Source organism: Pseudophryne corroboree, chromosome 7, assembly GCF_028390025.1.
Source record: "Pseudophryne corroboree isolate aPseCor3 chromosome 7, aPseCor3.hap2, whole genome shotgun sequence".
Classification (NCBI taxonomy): Eukaryota; Metazoa; Chordata; class Amphibia; order Anura; family Myobatrachidae; genus Pseudophryne; species Pseudophryne corroboree.
The window spans coordinates 20,570,164-20,591,217 of record NC_086450.1 but is presented as its reverse complement, the minus strand read 5'-3'; the positions used below and the strand labels follow the sequence as shown (position 1 = coordinate 20,591,217).

At 47.4% G+C, this 21,054-nt stretch overlaps 1 protein-coding gene across 7 annotated transcripts in view; it reads right to left on the bottom strand.

Annotated features, from left to right (window-relative positions):
• Positions 1 to 21,054, bottom strand: part of GULP1 (GULP PTB domain containing engulfment adaptor 1) — a 498,186-nt gene that overhangs the window by 272,282 nt on the left and 204,850 nt on the right. For 6 of the 7 annotated variants that reach the window (XM_063932726.1, XM_063932725.1, XM_063932723.1 and 3 more), the window contains exon 2: positions 3,959 to 4,041. The gene's annotated coding sequence lies outside the window, so the exon portion shown is untranslated. Of the gene's footprint in view, positions 1 to 1,588; positions 1,608 to 3,958; positions 4,042 to 21,054 lie in introns of those variants that run through there. The other variant, XM_063932724.1, reaches the window with a different exon arrangement.

The window sequence follows — 21,054 nt, the reverse complement described above, 5'->3', positions numbered from 1 at the left end:
ACCCCCCCCCCCCCCCCCCCCGCCCACCTCTCAGATGGGGCAGCCAAAATGTCAGCAAGTATGCATATAACCCTAAGGATACATGACGGCGCGGGTCGCACTGTAAAGCACGGCTTATTACTGACAGCAAAAACACAAACAAAACAGTGAGTCGGGGCTGCTGCTAATTTACTATATATTTACTGTATTGCCATTAACAACAGAAAGTTACTTCTAGTCAGTGCCAGATTACCAAGTAGGCAGAGCAGGCTCCGGCCTATGGGCCCGCGCCTTTTAGGGGCTCCGCCACAATGGATCAAAATAATATTGAATTGATTACAATTAAGCTTTCTTAAATTGTTTCCAAAAAACTTTATATAAAAGACACTATAGAGAAGATACAGTAATAAGTTATATACCCACTAACAACTTCCAGTACATAAACCATAGACATCAGATTCACATCACAGTTCCCAGATCGTAGACTAAAATTAAAAACATATTAGGATATAATTTGTGAGGTGGGGCCCCCGAGATTTCGGCTGCCTAGGGGCCACCACAGGGTTTAATCCGGCGCTGCTTACAGTACAGTGTGGCCATTTGCCTGCCACGTGCGTGCGCAGGGCCCCATACAGATCAGTACGCAAGCCACACTAGTACAATGGAAGGGGGACTGCGCACGGGCAGAAGGGGCCCTGTACTGTAGGTCACAGCACACACGTTTGGGGGGGCAGAGTGGGTGCAGCGGTGGGGACCGTTCTACAAAACAGGAGCACTCTGACCTGAGACGCCTCCTGCTGCGTTCCCCAACTGCGCTCATCTCTGGATCACCCCCGCCGTTACATACACACATTCCGCTACTGCTTGATTGGTTCAATAGCTCCGTCACCTTCATAATAACCGTTTACATTTCCCGCTGACTACGACGCGCTCTCTCAAGCTGCCATTTCAGGTTACATTAGATACAGAGTGTGGCTATGATTATCAACACATCTTAGGAGAACAAGAGTCTGGGGAGCAAAGCAATGAGAGCGCAGCACATCAAAGCAGCGCTTACCAGGACGTTCCTAAACACACAAGCCTTTGATTCCGGCAACATACACATTATAAACTCAATGATATTTCCCTTTGGATCCTCCCGCGTGGATCCGGCGCTCTCACTCTGCATACCGAGCAGAGATTTCAGCACATACATTAATATACTTAAGGAAGGCGATTCGCCATACGGAAAAAATGACCCAATTGTTTTGTTTATCCAGCACCACCCGAGTGACGAGACCCTGAAGCCGGGACGCACGGAGGCTCCTAAAGTGACCGAAGGGTTCTGGAGTTTGTATTTTGCAGAAGCAGCGCAGGCAGTGATCTCTGAGCTACCTATGGGCAAATCGTTTCCTTTACATCAACTGCTGCTCCCCAGGCTCCCTGTGCAAATGCCTGTAGGCACAAAGCGCTGCAGATCGCTGCAACATGTGGTCCTGTGACAACAGACAGGGTGACTGCACATACAATGTCTACGCTCCACAGGACAAGAAGTCTTTTAGCAACTTCTTCTAAGAAACACAATTAATTCCGAAACAAAAACGAGACAAAACAGAGACTTCTTACTTACTGTAGTAAAGAAAGGGGCAGGAATCAGAGACGGGAAGTGTTGCCGCGAGACGTAATGGATTGCAGATGCTTGCTACACTCTGCTACAGCATCACAGACGATCCTTGTATTGGTAGGGGCTCCTAAACTGTTCATTGCTAGCCTTACTTATTACATTTACCACGGCTCATTCTCCTGCAGGATTACAGACATCAGACGCGGCGGAAGGAGCCGGGTGATGAGGAAAACAGAATTAACTTGAATTCATGTATAATGCACAAATATGTAACGCCACTTTCAATACAACAGACGAAGACATACACAAGTACAAACACTGGGCCTGATTCACAAACACTGGGGCCTGACTCAGAGACGGACGCTAACGTAACGCAATGCCGGTGTTTGTGAGGTTGAAGACCATGACCTTTTGTGGCCGCAGTATCTTGAAAGGACGCAGTTTGCTAATAAACTTTCGCTGGGGCGACAAAGTGACGCTCAGCTCCCCGGCAGTGCAGGTTGGCAGTCTAACCACTTCGCCAGCCAGTCTTGGCGCCAATTGCGCGTGAGTGACGCAGCTCGGTCGGCTCACACGTGCGGAACTGCAATCTTCTGATTTACAAGAAGGGAACATTCATTTCATTTATTGGTTAGCAGGTATCTGTATAGCGCACACATAAGCCGCAGTGTCTTGCAGATAATACATTATTTGGAGATTCTTTCTATGGGAACCGAATGTGCGTGCACCAGTAATGGCGAACGGGGACTATGGCTGTTCCTTATAGCCCGTGAATTGTTTTGAGAGGAGAAAACCTGGCACTATCCTCACAGCCGCGCTCCTCCCAGCGCAGCCCCGGGGGGATTCGCACGTTCAGCAATGTTTTTTCCATCATATCTGACAGCAGATTCCTGCCAAGCCGCCACCACTGCTTATATACTGTGTGAGAAAAGTAAAGATTGTGGAACTACCTGTGCACACTGGTACTGGAAGTACTGTACTGTAGGTAGTCGTCTCTCACCCTTATACGTATTGTCTTTACCATTACTAAGCTGGCACACCTGGCTGGAGGTACTGTATGTAACCTGCTCCGTTATTAGGGTGTCACAATGTATCACCCGTTCATCCATAGGGCTCAGCAACGGCTTGCTCATATTTTATTTCATTAGAATGTCATTATTCTATTTCTCTTACTGAAGTAAAAAAGTGAATAACTGGAAATACGTTTTCTATTGTACCCATTAATAGGGCTTTCTATTGGGGTGTAATGGGTCATGAATACTGAGCATCCCCCTGTACTAGAAGCATACAGTATGAACCACAGACCGTATCATCAATGCCACCGACTCTCTGCTGTCACCACATGGATCTCCCAATAATACCTAAAGCTCAACGTGTCCAAACCAGAGCTCATCACCTTCCCTCCTCCCAGAGTCAGCAGTGCCGAGAGGGTTGGGGGATTCGGGAGCGGGTACTCTTTACCCAGGACACTTGGAGGGGCCTGGCAGGTCTCCCTCCTTCCCCGTTGCAGAGGGCACTTTGGCAGGCAGAGAGTGGACTACAGCAGCCTCTCTCCCCAGCCCCCCGCATGCATGGATGTCTGGCTGTGCGAGCATCACTACGGGTGGATGGGGAATATGGGCTACCACCATCTGTTGCCATCGGGATTGCCATCGGTAGCAGATTTCTCAATGCCTACAGATCCCAGTGAGTATTCTACCCCTAACCCTAACACACCCAACCTGCAGCCTAACTCTAACCGTCCCCTTCAGTAGCCTAACCCTAACAGTCCCCTGCCGTAGCCTAACCCTCCCCTGCCGTAGCCTAACCTTCCCCCTAGTGGCTAACCATAAACTGACCCTAATCCTAAAACTCACCGGGGTCAATCCAATTGGCTGCAATATTTTCGCATCTGCAAATCACACATTACGGTGGGCCGAATTCGCACAAAACGGCTTGCCACCCCGTAGAGGTCCGAGCAGTTTTGTGTGAATTGGGAATGATTCACGGCCGCGAAGGGTGCGAGATCGGGTGACGTTGCCAGCGTTTAAATGACGTGGCACCCCTTGAAGCTAATAGGATCGACACCACTGTCGGGATCCGCTGGCACGGTGACGCTCGGGATTCCGCTGTCGGGATTCTGACTACATCATTCCCCAGTGTATTGGCCCACACCCAGTCAGCAAGAGCCAGTCAGGGCATTATATATCAATATCCAACATTTATATTAGACAGCACATGGAGAACTGGGTTAATGTGCCTTTAATACGAAGCCTACTGCTTACTTCTGTGGCCTGCATTCTTTACACCCACATTTTCCCGTTTTCAGCAGGACAGATATTTTTGGGAGTGGGAGGATTATATTTCGCTGGGAGTAGGACGGACAACATAACTTACTGGTGAGTCGCTTGTTTTCAAAGCAGCTTTATTTTCCTGGCCCAAATGAGAAGTTAAATGGTATTTCATGCTGTGTCAGGGATCTGCAGAGAGACCAGAGAAACACATATAAACCACGGCACACTTGTATTCCCCGCGATTATCTGTTACTCAGGCAGTCAGCGGCTTTTACTATAACAAGACGCAGGAGGCAGGCTGCAGAGTCTGCATGCTCCACTGTTGCAGACAGGCAGGAGCCTCGGTAAAGACACTTGCATCAGTGTGTAAATCGTGTGGGAAACGTTCTATAAATCAGCACGGAGAAACTCTTTATAGCCTATCACTGCATCCATATGTAATCATCTTCCCAGCTAGCCACCTAAACATCTACAAAACACACACAGGGGGAGATGTATCAAAGCTTGGAGAGAGAGAGACAAAGTATCAGTCAATCAGCGTCTTGTCATGATACAGGTTGTGGACCGGATGTACTTAGCTTCAAAAAGTGATAAAGTGGAGAGTGATAAAACTAGCAACCAATAAGTTCCTAGCTGCGATATTTCTAACAGGGCCTGTGACATGGCAGTTATGAGCTGATTGGCTACTACTTTATCTCTCTCAACTTTATCACTTGTTAAGACTTTTAGTACATCTGGCCAGAAGCGTTTTTACAGAGGAGGGGGCCCCTGTGCAGACCGCAGGTGGGCCCCCTCCTTTCCCCGGATAATGGGCATTGTGCCGGAATCTCCTGCGCGTGTGCAGGTCACTGGAAACATGGCACCTGCCATGTTCCAGAGACTAATTTCACTACTGCGCGTGTGCGGCGGCCATTTTGGCTAGAAATGCCAATGCATTTGGCCCACAGTGGGCAGGATGTACTAACATACAACGCCACCCATCGTAGCGATGCTTATAGAACAGGTACTAACATATGCGATTAGCGTCACAATGCGATGACAGAGGCCCCCTGCGATACCTGTAAGTGGGTTGGCAGAGAGTCTTTGTCTGGTCTGTCACCTACCAGCCCCGGTAGGTGACGTGTGCAGGGCGTCCCTGGGCTGCTCCTCCTTCTCCCTGCAGCCAGAAGGACAAAAGGCTGTGATGTGTGGGGAGGAGGAGATTAGGGATCGTGGAATGCACTGGGAGGTTTCCAGGACGTAGGTGAGGAGTGTTGGCGTGAGCGACGTGGGGCAGCAGGATGCGTTAAGAAGCTCATAGGCTTCTATAGGGTATCGCCATAAAAAGATGGCGATACCCTCCATATCGGTAAGCGGGCGTCCGGGGGTTAATACATTTGAAAACGCGGGGCTTTTCCAAATTTTTGCTTTAGTACACCCCGCCTTTAGTGTTTGAAAAATGACAGTTAGGGGCTGATTGGTTGGTACTTTATCTCTCTCCAAGGGTTGATACACCTCCCCCACGATGTCTGTATATTGTATTCCGACAACGTATACCATTTTCTATGAAAGGAAATTGTTAATCTGCTAGATAAAATAATAATAAGATTTTAAACCTAACAGTAAATCTTTTTCTCCTAGTCCGTAGAGGATGCTGGGGACTCCGTAAGGACCATGGGGTATAGACGGGCTCCGCAGGAGACATGGGCACCTATAAGGAACTTTTAGTATGGGTGTGCACTGGCTCCTCCCTCTATGCCCCTCCTCCAGACCTCAGTTAAAGAACTGTGCCCAGAGGAGACTGACAGTACGAGGAAAGGATTTTTGCTAATCTAAGGGCGAGATACATACCAGCCCACACCATACACACCGTACAACATGGAATATACCAAACCAGTTAACAGTATGAACAAAACAGCATCAGTCAGAGACTGATCACAAATGTAACATAACCCTTATGTAAGCAACAACTATAGTATATACAAGCCTTGCAGCAATTGTCCAAACTGGGACAGGCGCCCAGCATCCTCTACGGACTAGGAGAAAAAGATTTACTGGTAGGTTTAAAATCTTATTTTCTCTTACGTCCTAGAGGATGCTGGGGACTCCGTAAGGACCATGGGGATTATACCAAAGCTCCAGACCAGGCGGAAGAGTGCGGATGACTCTGCAGCACCGATTGAGCAAACATGAGGTCCTCATCAGCCAGGGTATCAAACTTGTAGAATTTTGCTAAAGTGTTTGAACCCGACCAAGTAGCTGCTCGGCAAAGCTGTAAAGCCGAGACGCCTCGGGCAGCCGCCCAAGAAGAGCCCACCTTCCTAGTGGAATGGGCCTTTACCGAATTTGGTAACGGCAATCCCGCCGTAGAATGAGCCTGCTGAATCGTGTTACAGATCCAGCAAGCAATAGTCTGCTTAGAAGCAGGAGCGCCAACCTTGTTGGCCGCATACAGGACAAACAGAGCCTCTGTTTTCCTAACCCGAGCCGTCCTGGCTACATAAATTTTTAAGGCCCTGACTACATCCAGGGACTTGGAATCCACCAAGTTACCCGTAGCCACTGGCACCACAATAGGTTGGTTCATATGGAACGACGAAACCACCTTAGGTAGAAATTGAGGATGAGTTCTCAACTACGCTCGATCCACATGGAAAATCAGATATGGGCTCTTGTGAGACAAAGCCGCCAATTCAGACACCCGCCTCGCAGATGCCAAGGCCAACAACATGACCACTTTCCAAGTGAGAAATTTTAATTCAACCTTTTGAAGAGATTTAAACCAGTGTGATTGAAGTAACCGTAACACCACGTTAAGGTGCCACTGGGGGCACAAAAGGAGGTTGGATGTGCAGTACTCCTTTCACAAAAGTCTGGACCTCTGGGAAAGAAGCCAACTCCTTCTGAAAGAATATAGATAAGGCCGAAATCTGCACCTTAATGGAGCCTAACTTTAGGCACATATCCACTCGTGTCTGTAGAAAATGGAGAAAACGACCCAGCTGAAAATCTTCCGTAGGAGCATTCTTGGCTTCACACCAAGACACATATTTCCTCCAGATACGGTGATAATGCCTCACCGTTACCTCCTTCCTAGCTTTGATTAGAGTAGGGATGACTTCCCCTGGAATACCCTTCCTAGCTAGGATTTGGTGTTCAACCGCCATGCCGTCAAACGTAACCGCAGTAAGTCCTGGAACACGCAGGGCCCCTGTTGTAACAGGTCCTCCCTAAGAGGAAGAGACCACGGATCTTCTGTGATCATTTCCTGAAGATCTGAATACCAGACCCTTCGAGGCCAATCTGGAACAATGAGTATTGTCTGCACTTTTTTCGTCTTATGATTCTCAATAGTTTTGAGATGAGTGGAAGAGGAGGGAACACATAGACCGACTGAAACACCCACGGTGTCACGAGGGCGTCCACCGCCACTGCCTGAGGGTCCCTCGACCTGGAACAATACGTCCGAAGCTTTTTGTTGAGGCGTCACACCTTGAGGAAGATAACAGGCTGTTATCGAAACGCGTTGGTGAACGGTATCCTGGGTACACGTGGAGGACTCCCTTGCTGGCATCTTTACTCTTTGGGGACGCCTGATTGTTTTGCATGCTCAATTGTCTACTCGTTAGACCTACAAAATTGGTGAGAGTCCACCTGTCCCACTTTTTAACTTATTAAATTGTTTTTATGTTATTACACTATTGGACCCTCTTTCATTGCATATGATCTTCAATTGAGTTCATGTGGAGGGAGATCCCATTCGTTGAAGATTAGAAGGGGAGATTTTCTGACGGTGACCTGACGTCTTGATTTTGAGACAAGTGATTTTGTCTACTATCTGTAGACCAATCCATCCGGTACGGGTTCACGCCAGAATACCACTTCCTTATATAATTATATACAGTATCACACTATTATACATTTTCCGCCTAGGTTTATACAACACTAGATTCTGTATGAGAGTCATACCACCAGATCAGACCCTGTGAAGCGCCCGTGTATTGGTGTGGTAATATATTTCCTTCTGAATACCAGACCCTTCGAGGCCAATCTGGAACAATGAGTATTGTCTGCACTTTTTTCGTCTTATGATTCTCAATAGTTTTGAGATGAGTGGAAGAGGAGGGAACACATAGACCGACTGAAACACCCACGGTGTCACGAGGGCGTCCACCGCCACTGCCTGAGGGTCCCTCGACCTGGAACAATACGTCCGAAGCTTTTTGTTGAGGCGTGACGCCATCATGTCTATTTGAGGAAGTCCCCAACGACTTGTTACTTCTGCAAAGACTTCTTGATGAAACCCCCACTCTCCTGGATGGAGATCGTGTCTGCTGAGGAAGTCTGCTTCCCAGTTGTCTACTCCCGGGATGAAGACTGCGGACAGAGCGCTTACATGATTTTCCGCCCAGCGAAGAATCCTGGTGGCTTCTGCCATTGCTGCTCTGCTCCTTGTCCCGCCTTGGCGGTTTACATGCGCCACAGCTGTGACATTGTCTGACTGAATCAGAACAGGTAGGTTGCGAAGAAGATTCTCCGCTTGCTGTAGACCATTGTATATCGCCCTTAATTCCAGCACATTGATGTGTAGACAAGCCTCCTGGCTTGACCATATTCCCTGAAAATTTCTTCCTTGTGTGACTGCTCCCCATCCTTGGAGGCTTGCGTCCGTGGTCACAAGAACCCAATCTTGAATGCCGAACCTGCGACCCTCTAGAAGGTGAGCACTCTGAAGCCACCACAGGAGAGATACCCTGGCCCTGGGGGACAGGCTTATTCTCCGATGCATTTGTAGATGGTACCCTGACCACTTGTCCAGAAGGTCCCACTGAAAAGCTCTCGCATGGAACCTGCCGAACGGAATGGCCTCGTAGGCCGCCATCATCTTTCCCAATACTCGAGTGCATTGATGAACTGACACTGTTTTTGGTTTTAGCAGGTCCTTGACCATGTTCTGGAGTTCCTGGGCTTTTTCCATTGGGAGAAAAAAACCTTATTTTTTTCCGTGTCCAGAATCATGCCCAAAAATGCCAGCCGAGTTGTCGGATCCAACTGCGACTTTAGTAGATTTAGAATCCAGCTGTGTTGTTGTAGTACTCTCAGGGAGAGAGACACGCTCTTTAGTAACTGATCTCTCGATCTTGCCTTTATCAGGAGATCGTCCAAGTATGGGATAATTGTGACACCCTGCTTGCGCAGGAGCACCATCATTTCCGCCATTACCTTGGTGAAAATTCTCGGGGCCGTGGAAAGCCCAAACGGCAACGTCTAAAACTGGTAATGACAATCCTGTACAGCGAATCTCAGGTACGCCTGATGAGGAGGATATATGGGGACATGAAGGTATGCATCCTTTATGTTCAGAGACACCATAAAATTCCCCCCTTCCAGGCTGGAGATCACTGCCCGAAGAGATTCCATCTTAAATTTGAACCTCTTCAAATATAGGTTTAGGGATTTTAGATTTAGAATTGGTCTGACCGAGCCGTCCGGCTTCGGGACCACAAACAGGTTTGAATAAAACCCCTTTCCCTGTTGCACTAGGGGAACCTTGATAATCACCTGTTGTTGACACAGTTTCTGTATGGCAGCTGAAACTGTTTCCCTCTCTGGGGGAGAAGCTGGCAAGGCCGATTTGAAAAATCGGTGTGGAGGCACATCTTCGAACTCCAGTTTGTAGCCCTGGGATACAATTTCGATCACCCAAGGATCCAAATCCGACTGAACCCAGACCTGGCTGAAGAGACGAAGACATGCCCCCACCGGTGCGGACTCCCGCAGCGGAGCCCCAGCGTCATGCAGTGGATTTTGTAGAGGCCGGGGAGGATTTTTGTTATTGGGAACTAGCCGTAGCTGGTGCTCTTTTCCCTCTACCTTTACCTCTGGTGAGGAAGGAAGAGCCCCGAGTCTTTCTGAACTTATGCGACCGAAAGGACTGCATCTGGTATTGAGGTGTTTTCTTTTGCTGTGGGGGAACATAAGGCAAAAAAGAAGACTTACCCGCGGTAGCTGTGGAAACCAGGTCCGCGAGGCCCTCCCCAAATAAAACTTCACCCTTGTAAGGCAAAGCTTCCATATGTCTCTTTGAATCAGCATCACCTGTCCATTGACGGGTCCCCAGAGACCTTCTAGCAGAAACTCCCATGGCATTGGCTCTTGAACCCAACAGCCCAATATCACTCGCAGCCTCTCTCATATAGAATGCTGCGTCCTTAATGTGACCCAAGGTCAACAAAATACTATCCTTATCTAAGGTGTCAATGTCTGATGACAAGTTATCTATCCACGCTGCAATTGCGCTACCAACCCATGCCGATGCTACTGCCGGCCTGAGTAGGGCTCCAGTATGGACGAAAATTGATTTTAAGGTAGCTTCCTGCCTGCGATCCGCAGGATCTTTTAGGGCCGCCGTGTCCGGGGACGGTAGCACCACCTTTTAGGATAAGCGCGTCAAAGCCTTGTCCACCGTGGGTTAGGATTCCCACCATAACCTGTCCTTTGAGGGGAAAGGATACGCCATAATAATTCTCTTGGGAACCTGCAGTCTCTTGTCTGGAGTTTCCCAAGCCCTTTCAAATAAAGCGTTCAGCTCATGAGATGGGGGAAACGTTACCTCAGGTTTCTTCCCTTTAAACATGCAGACCCTCGTGTCAGGGACAGAAGGGTCCTCTGTGATATGTAAAACATCTTTTATTGCAATAATCATATATTGAATTTTCTTGGCCACTCTTGGGTGTAACCTCGCATCATCATAGTCGACACTGGAGTCAGAATCCGTGTCGGTATCAGTGTCTGCTACCTGGGAAAAGGGACGTTTATAGGACCCTGAAGGGTCTTGAGACACCACCAAAGCCATGGATTGACTCCCTGCTTTGTCCTTTGACTCTGCTTTGTCCAATCTCTTATGCAATAAAGTCACATTAGCATTTAAAACATTCCACATGTCCAACCAATCTGGTGTCGGCTGTGCCGACGGAGACACCACCACCATCTGCTCTGCATCCTCCCTAGACGAGCCTTCCGCTTCAGACATGTCGACACACACGTACTGACACCCCCACACACACTGGGATATATGAATATGGGGACAGACCCACAATAAGGCCCTTTGGAGAGACAGGGAGTATGCCAGCACACACCCAGCGCCACTAGACACTGAAAACACAGTCCCAGCCTATACAGCGCTTTTTTGTATATGTGATCTGAGCCAAATAAATGTGCCCCCCCCCCCCCTCGTTTTTTATCCCGTTACTTGGTTCAGCAGGGGAGAGTCCGGGAGCAGCTTCTCTGCAGCATGCTGTGGAGAAAATGGCGCTGGTTAGCGCTGGAGGATCAAACCCCGCCCCATCGACGGCGGGCTTTGGTCCCGCTCAATTTTTTTTATACTGGCGGGGGTTTTATAATATACTGCCTCCGCAGTACCTAAGCCTGGTGCCAGTCTTATTTGAGGTAATTATTGCTGCCCAGGGCGCCCCCCCTGCGTCCTGCACCCTTGCTGCGCCTGTGTGTGTGTGTGTGTGTGTGTGTGTGTGTGTGTGTGTGGGCAATGGCGCGCAGCGCGACCGCTGCGCGGTACCTCACTGAAGATCTGAAGTCTTCTGCCGCCTGTGAAGTCTTCTTTCTTCATATACTCACTTGGCTTCTGTCTTCCGGCTCTGTGAGGAGGACAGCGGCGCGGCCCCCGGGACGAACAGCGAGGACGACACCTGTGTTCCGACCCTCTGGAGCTAATGGTGTCCAGTAGCCTAAGACGCAGAGCCTATCAGTAAAGTAGGTCTGCTTCTCTCCCCTCAGTCCCACGATGCAGGGAGCCTGTTGCCAGCAGTGCTCCCTGAAAATAAAAAACCTAACAAAAGTCTTTTCAGAGAAACTCAGTAGAGCTCCCCTGCAGTGTATCCAGTCTCCTCTGGGCACAGGATCTAACTGAGGTCTGGAGGAGGGGCATAGAGGGAGGAGCCAGTTCACACCCATCTAAAGTCTTGGAGTGCCCATGTCTCCTGCGGAGCCCGTCTATACCCCATGGTTCTTACGGAGTCCCCAGCATCCTCTAGGACGTAAGAGAAATAAGGTTATGATGTTTTTGGCACAATACGTTTACACCTTGTTAGGCAGGGGATCCGGTCTCTAGGTCAACAGTAACTAGGTGGACAGTAACTGGGTCGACCACTATTGATCGACAGGGTCTCTAGGTCGAGCGGTCAAAAGGATCGACATGAGTTTTTCACAATTTTTTTTCTTTTTTTTAAACTTTTTCAAACTTAACGATCCACACAGACTACGATTGGGAATAGTAACCTGTGCCGAGCGCAGCGTTAGGCAGTCCAAGTCCAAACTAGCCCCAGTCCTGTGATGAAGTTACATATTTTATGAAGACATTTTTTTCTTGTCAGCTTTCAAAACTAATAACGCATAGACGGTGAGTTCTATCAGACTGGCTGAGGCCCACGGAACAAAGCGCCTCGTGTGTAAAACGCCGGGCAGAAAATGGCTGGAGTCTCATTAATGTTGTAGTAAGGTGCGAGTGCCTAAACCACTGATGGAAAATAGCAGAAAGCTGCTGAATCATGAACAATCGGGAATTTCTTAGTGCACTTCTGTCTGTATGGTGACTATGGAACCAGCTGTTTGAAATGTGTTTATTGGGTCATCCTAATTATTATACAGGGCGCGCTGCGCATATATCAATCAATATTAACAATGGCAGAAATATTCCTATAATGCATTGTGCAAAATCTCTATGAATGAGCAGCGGGAAAGCGACTACAGAGACGTTAAACAATACAGAAAAATGTATATATAAGGCGTTACACTGAGAACATCTGGCGGTGATGCGTGATCTGCCAGCGCGGACTGTTTCATACAATGGGCCTTAGTTATAACTGTTTTACATATAGATAAGGGCAAAGATTTAAAAAAAAAAAAAAAAGAATTTTGCACGCTCCTAACATCCAGGTGCCCCTGACTTACCTGCTGGCACCAAACCACAGTGTACACCCTTTTATCCAGTCCCCCACACTTCTACTCATTGTCACCTCCTCTCTGCCATATAACACAATTTAGGAATTCTGCAGGCATGGGCGGATTTAGAATATGAAATGGCCCTGGAAAAGTTTCCAAAAAGTAGTCCCCTTACACACCCACATTGCCAGCCTGCCACCTTCTACCCATAACACACCCACATTGCCAGCCTAACACCTTCTACCCATAACACACCCACATTGCCAGCCTGCCACTTTCTACTCCATAACACACCCACATTGTCAGCCTGCCACCTTCTACCCCAAAACACACCCATATTGCCAGACTGCCACCTTCTACCCTCTCCCGGCACCAGGCGGCCCCACTGGGGATCTTCTCTGTGGCCCCTATTGCCAATCCGCCCCGGTCTGTAGGTGACACTAGATTGTGCATTGTAATTGATCTTCCCACACCCTCCACATCTCCCAGTTTTTGGCTGTGTGAGAAAGAAAGTCCTTATGCAGCAATGGGAGGGGCTCCAGCTGAGGGGCCACCTATTCCCAGGAGGGAGAGATGCTTTTATCTAAATAGCTGTGAGCAATTACTAAGCTATATACTGCCACAACTAGCGTACAGCATGGCCCAATTAAATGCCTGTAGTGCTAGCAGTGCCCACAATAGGTTAGCATTACCCACTAGCTGACACATGAATGCCAACATTTTGGCCGGTGCATGAAAACAAAAATGAATATAACTAACTGGAATTTATCTGCAGATGTGGCAACAGTGCACGGACCGTACCAAGACTTTACTAGACAGACGGTGACACGCTGCTTGCTGCATGAGTTCTAGATGTACTTATACAATGCTATCAAAAGTTAAAGAGTGATAAAATATGAAATACAATGGCGACTTACACAAGTCTTTACAGCATTGTAGGAACTGGGCAAAGCAATGCACTGGGGCCGATGCAGCGGGCCCCTACCCTCCCAGTCACAGGAATAAAACAAAAAAAACAGAAAACATACTGTTGTGTCATGCCGTCTCTCCACCTGATTCCATACAGTGATTGGCTGTAAGCACTCTGATTGGTGGATAGCTCCAGGATTCACCAATCAGCATGCTGTCATTCACTGTCTGGCTGCAGGCTGGGAGACTTGTAGAGAATGCTGCCTGGCTCCTCTGATGGCGTGTAATTCACAATCAGAGCAGCCTGCCAGCATTCTTTACCTGCTTTCCAAGAAGCTTAGGAGGCACCAGCCAATTCCAAGCCTGCCACTGCTCAAAGGCCCCTTGAATGAGTGGTCCCTGGGCATCTGCCCAATGTGCCTATAAGTTAAGATGGCCTTGGACTTACATGTGTATTAAATGTGCTGAAGACGAAACTGATAAAGGGGGTCATTCCGAGTTGATCACTAGCTGCCGTTGTTCGCAGCGCAGTGATCAGTCTAAAAATCGGCATTTCTGCGCATGTGTATGGGCCGCAATGCGCATTGTACGGGTACAAAGCCCGTTGTGGTTGTGCACAGGTTGTAGCAAACTTTTCCTTTGCACTGGCGGCCACAAGAAAATTGACAGGAAGGGGGCGTTACTGGGTGTCAACTGACCGTTTTCAGGGAGTGTTTACAAAAACGCAGGCGTGTCTCAAAAAACGCAAGCGTGGCTGGGTGTTCGCAGGGCGGGTGTATGACATCAAATCCGGACACTAATAGGCTGTAGTGATCATAAGCGCGGAGTAGGTTCAGAGCTACTCTGAAACTGCACAAACTGTTTTTGCAGAGCTCGGCTGCACATGCGTTCTCACTTCTGCTAAGCTAAAATACACTCCCCAGTGGGCGGCGGCATAGCGTTTGCATGGCTGCTAAAACTAGCCAGCGAGCGATCAACTTGGAATGACCCCCACAGAGCAATCCAACGGAGTATTGCTGAACATGGGGGGTTTCCATAAAAATGAGAACTATTCCCTTAATTACCATTTGTCCATAACAGATCCTGAACAAGATCTTCAAAGGAAAATCTACCCCCGGAGAGTCAGACGACTGTAATTCAAGATTTCTATTTTTGCTTTAATTTGTTGGAGAAACGTAATGGGGTCTATAAGCTCAGAAGCTGGAGACTAAGCAACTGTAAACGGTATCTGGACTCCAGGTCGTCAACAAAAAGGTCGACACACCTTAGGTCGACGCCATTTGATCGACACACCATGGGTCGACATGTACAAAATGTCGACAGGAACAAGGTCGACATGGAAAAAGGTCGACATGAGTTTTTAACAATTTTTTTTGTTTTTTGGAACTTTTTCATACTTAACGATCCACGTGGACTACAATTGGAACGGTAATCTGTGCCGAGCGAAGCGGAGCGAAGGCACCATGCCCAAAGCATGGTGAGCGAAGCGAGCCATGCGAGGGGACGCGGTGCACTAATTGCGGTTCCCGGTCACTCTACGAAGAAAATGACACCAAAAAAACATTAAAAACTCATGTTGACCTTTTTCCATGTCGACCTTGTTCCTGTCGACCTTTTGCCCATGTCTACCTTTTATCCACGTCGACCTAAGGTGTGTCGACCAATTGGAGTCGGCCTAAGGTGTGTCGACCTTTTTGTTGTCGACCTGGAGTCCCAGACCCATTGTAAACACTAGCGAAGCGTACAGTGGTTCCCAAACGCGGTCCTCAAGGCACCCCAACACTCCAGGTTTCAGGGATATCCCTATCCCACAGAGCGTATAATCAAACTGAGGTGCTAATTAACCGACTTGGGTCTAAACAGGGATAGCCTTAAAACCTGGACTGTTGGGTGTCCTTAAGAACCACACTTGGGAACCCCTGGAATAGTCTGTTTAGGCAATCGTACAATTTAGGCAATTACTGTGTTTTTCCTGACTTTAAAGAATACAATGCTAGCGGTAATGTCTAATATGGTTTGTTTCCTTGGTTTTACGATAAGAAAATTTTTCTTTTAGCAATCAGAGTAATAAGTGACTATTGATTTCAGAGAACCCAGGATGCTTGTATGATCAGGTATCTAGTGACACATAATCTAATGGGTTCTCATTTATCCTATGGTTGGCCTATGGTATACAGCTTCTTCAGCTTCTCAAATTAACTAGATTTATTTATTTTATTTTGCGAGATGTTGGCAATTAGCAATACTTCCAACCAGCAATAAAATGGAGACTAACATTCAATTGCAGATGTTCCTTCCTGGGTAAATGCCTCAGGTGCTTCTGTGACCTTCACTGAATGCTACCCTGGGACAGCTCCTAGATCAGGAGAGACATAAGGATCTGTGATAACGTTCTCTGCTTCTGTTACTGATGGAGACGGAATCCCTAATGAATAGCGCGGTGTATGAATTGCTGTTGTAGCCAGAACTGAAGCCACGTTGTATTTCATCCCAAACCTGTAATGAGATTTGTTTATAGGCAGAAGCTTGAGCTGTTTAATGTTATAAATTTAACTACTGAATTCATTTAAAAGACGATGTTACATTTGGAGAGAGGAGTAAATGATACTAATTATGTATAACTGTACATATTTATTGTAGAAAGGCAACAGCACTATAGCAGCCAATGAAAATGTATCTTATTCACATCGTTATGCAAAAGCAGACTACGCTGATTAAAATGATTTTCTGTGTGACTATATTCTGTATGCGACTGCAGCTGTATCTGCATACGAAATGCTATGTTACAGTGTTTTCTACTGTCACTGTAACGCAGCATTTCATATGCAGATACAAGCACAGTCGCACACAGAATATAGGTATGCCGCATATCATTTTAATCAGCGTAGTCTGCTTGTGCGTAATATTCGCATACGATGCAGATTAGATTCATTTTCGAGGAAAACAGACGTCCGGCACTTGCTGAGTAGCACGAGAACTGGCGGTTCTCATGTGCCCAGCCACTCCCCCGTTTCCCCAGCCACTCCTGCGTTTTTATCTGACACGCCTGCGTTTTTACACACACTCCCCGAAAACGGTTAGTTACCACCCAGAAACACCCACTTCCTGTCAATAACTCTGCGGCCAGCAGTGCGACTGAAAAGCGTCGCTAGACCTTGTGTGAAACTGCATCGGCTTTTGTGAAAGTATGTCGTGCGTGCGCAGTGCGCCACATACGCATGCGCAGAAGTGCCGATTTTTAGCCTGATCGCTGCGCTGCGAACAACGGCAGCTAGCGATCAACTCGGTATGAGGGCCCATGTTCGGATCAGAAAATTAGGCAAAAAATGTCCACCACGTCAGATGTGGCAGGTTTGGGATTTTGGCGCCATTTCAAATTCTCATTGAAGTCTATGGGCTGACCGCTGATTGGCTGAGAGAGCCGTTCTCACAGCTCTCTGCCAATAGCTCCCTGCATTCCCATCCAGCCCGGAGGTTGCTGCAGCCAAACACCGTCTGCACACTGCTAATACTGAGAGAGCGGTATGTACACTGCATTGCCCGGACCCGCTCCCGCCTGCTGGTACAGTAAGTGCACTATTACTTCCAGGCTATAGCTGTCATGTCTACCCGCAATGTATCCGACCTATGCTGCATACGATCCGCGCTCTATCTGATGGCACTGTATCCACCGCACTGTAACCTGCACTATATCCGACCCGTTCTGCATCTGACCCGCACTGTATCCGACCCACACTGTGAGCCAGATGTACTAAGCAGAAAATGCGGTAAACCCCCTGTTTACTGCATTTTCCTGATGTACTAAGCCCCGTCCGGCAGGTCAGCGCCGCGGCGGGGTACGCCAGCTTTAGCTGGCGATAGTCCATAGAAGCCTATGGGCTTCTCTCCGCGGCGCTGTGTGAGGGATCCGATCGGATCCCTCCCAGCATGCCCTGCGGCCGCCCCCCGTCACCCCGCGCATGCGCAGACTGACTCCTGGGGCCGAATCCCGGAAGTCAGGCTGCTGCTGCGCATCGCGGAGGACAGCTCTTATCGGAAGAGCTGTCCTCCGCAATGCTGATCGCATATGTTAGTACATATGCGATCAGCATCGTGGCGCAGGGCGGCGATGTACATTAGTACATCCCGCCCTGTGTGTTCACTTGCTGTCTGCTGATGCCTGGAGCTCTGCTGATTGCCACACAGTTGTCCCTATGCCGCCCCAGGGGATAAAGGGCTGCCTCAACAAAAAGGCTGATTGATCGGTGCTTTACATGGGCTACCAGGAGGGAGGTACAGATTGGGCACTGAGAAATGCTTGTGCTAGGGGCATGTGGACTAATGTAGGGGCATCCACTTCTGCTGCTGTTATTTTACACATACAGTAGTTTAGGGTTTTTTCTTTGCTATTTGTTAACTACTACTACTTTTGAGCAATGATATTCCGCACACGAATCTTAGTAGATTTCCGCATTGTATTGTTTTCTATTGAAAGTACTTGTGAGTTGGTTTGATTGGTTATTATTAATACATTACTAATTTGCAAAACATTTCAGAAAAACTGCCTTCTGTTTGTGCCGCTGCTCGGTTGATTAAATTAGCTAGCCAGTCTTTGGCTAATATTGGTGGTCAAAACTGAATGGAAATGAATGTTATTGAGATTAATAATACTGTAGAAACAAAAATAAGCCCAAATTACACGATTTTATCTGTGTTTAGCATTTTTTTTTTAAATAATACAGACCCAAAAGCAAAACATATGAGGTAGTTTTGCAAAATTAGAATCAAAACACGATATTAATACAGATCAAAAACTAAAACACGGGGGTCGGTGCACATCTCAAATTTGTACAATACAGACAGCATCCCAGTGACCGCCATATAATAACGACAGCATGTTACTGACTGCAATACTATATAAAGTATCTCAGGGACTGCCATACACTATAGAGAACATTCTACTGATCACCGTATAATACAGAAAACATCACAGTGACTACCACACAATACAGAACACATCACAGTGACCTCTATACAATACAGAACACATCACAGTGACTACCACACAATACAGAACACATCACAGTGACCTCTATACAATACAGAACACATCACAGTGACTACCACACAATACAGAACACATCACAGTGACCTCTATACAATACAGAACACATCACAGTGACTACCACACAATACAGAACACATCACAGTGACCTCTATACAATACAGAACACATCACAGTGACCTCTATACAATACAGAACACATCATAGAACACATAGATCCAATTTATATACAAACACCAGATCTACTGGTAATTGGTGTAACAGCTGTTATTAGACGCCGTTTGCACTGATTGATTAGCACAGGCTAGCACTCATTTTATCTATGACATATTAGCTAAACGTTCCGTTGATTGCTTTCATGTTCCTGCATAACAGCGGTAATACACAGCACACGTATCCTGCAACGTCAATATATTCTTCCCAGAGAACGGTCTACAAGTCAGACTCTCAGCACACGGATCAGACAAAAAGCTTCTCAAACAATACCAGCATTATTCCTTGTACCTGAGACGTTCCACACACCTGTATCCTCTACCTGAGATTGTCCCTGAAAGAACACGCTGTCCTGTGAGACCATCTAGTGTATAGGATGAAGGTTTCTAGAAACAGTCGCAGATAGTTCTCTATTCATATCTCAGACTAAAGGGGAGATGTACCAAGATGTGGAGAGAGATAAAGTGCAAACCAATCAGCTCCTAATTGTCATTTTCCAAACTTAGGGGGACATTTACTAAGCACTGATAAGAGCGGAGAAGTGAGCCAGCGGAGAAGTTGCCCATGGCAACCAATCAGCGCCGAAGTAACAGCTATAATTTGCATACTATAAAATGATACAGAGCTGCTGATTGGTTAATGGGGCCACTTCGCTCACTTCTCCACTCTTATCACTGCTTAGTAAATGTCCCCCATAGCCAGTAACATGGCAGTTAGTACTTTATCTCTCTCCGTTTTATCTCTCTAAGAGGTTTAGTACATTGTCACGGTACAGTATTTCCATATTCTGTATGCATGCAGAGAATTCCAGACGTTGCCACCAGCCTGTAAGAGTGTAATGAAGATCGAGAAGGCCGCGGAAATAGGTTATCGGAAATCTGCGGAATAATCCACTCTGTCACATTTACATTATGCACTGAGGAATTCTTAAATTTCATCTGTATTGTTCACGGTCAGAGGCATGAAAGGTGCAGACATTCATTCTCTTCTAACTTTAATCACTGGCGGAATTCCTAATATTATGCTTAGCCACTCTCCATTATGTTCCAAAGGTCAAGGTGCTCTCCAGAAACCCCGTTTCCAGGCGGCAGCTCTCGCCCTACTCGGCTGTGATTAGAATCCCCTAATCAGCTCTGACTGATATCGCGCTGTTATCTGCAGGATTAAGGCAATCTATATTCTTCCGCCGTGTCAATATTTGGATTTGTCTCTCATCCACATGAAACACTGTCAGTGTATACCGAGGACGTCATTACTGTACGGATTAGTAATGCCAATATTTACAGCAGATCGGATACTGGGGGTAATTCAGACCTGAACGTAGCAGCAAATATGTTAGCAGTTGAGCAAAACTATGTGCACTGCAGGTGTGGCAGATGTAACATGTGCAGAGAGAGTTAGATTTGGGTGGGTTATTTTGTTTCTGTGCAGGGTAAATACTGGCTGCTTTATTTTTACACTGCAATTTAGATTTCAGTTTGAACACACCCCACCCAAATCTAACTCTCTCTGCACGTTACATCTGCCCCACCTGCAGTGCACACAGAGTTGATCGCAGCAGCAAATTTGTTAGCAGTTGGGCAAAACCATGTGCAGTGCAGGTAGGGCAGATGTAACACGTGCAGACTCAGAGAGAGTTAGATTTGGGTGGGGTGTGTTCAAACTGAAATCTAAATTGCAGTGTAAAAATAAACCAGTCAGTATCTCCACTCCTACAGCCTAACCCTAACTCTCCACTCCTACAGCCTAACCCTAACTCTCCACTCCTACAGCCTAGCCCTAACTCTCCACTCCTACAGCCTAACCCTAACCCTCCACTCCTACAGCCTAACCCTAACTCTCCACTCCTACAGCCTAACCCTAATCCTCCACTCCTACAGCCTAACCCTAACCCTCCACTCCTACAGCCTAGCCCTAACTCTCCACTCCTACAGCCTAACCCTCCACTCCTACAGCCTAACCCTAATCCTCCACTCCTACAGCCTAACCCTAACCCTCCACTCCTACAGCCTAACCCTAATCCTCCACTCCTACAGCCTAGCCCTAACTCTCCACTCCTACAGCCTAACCCTAATCCTCCACTCCTACAGCCTAAC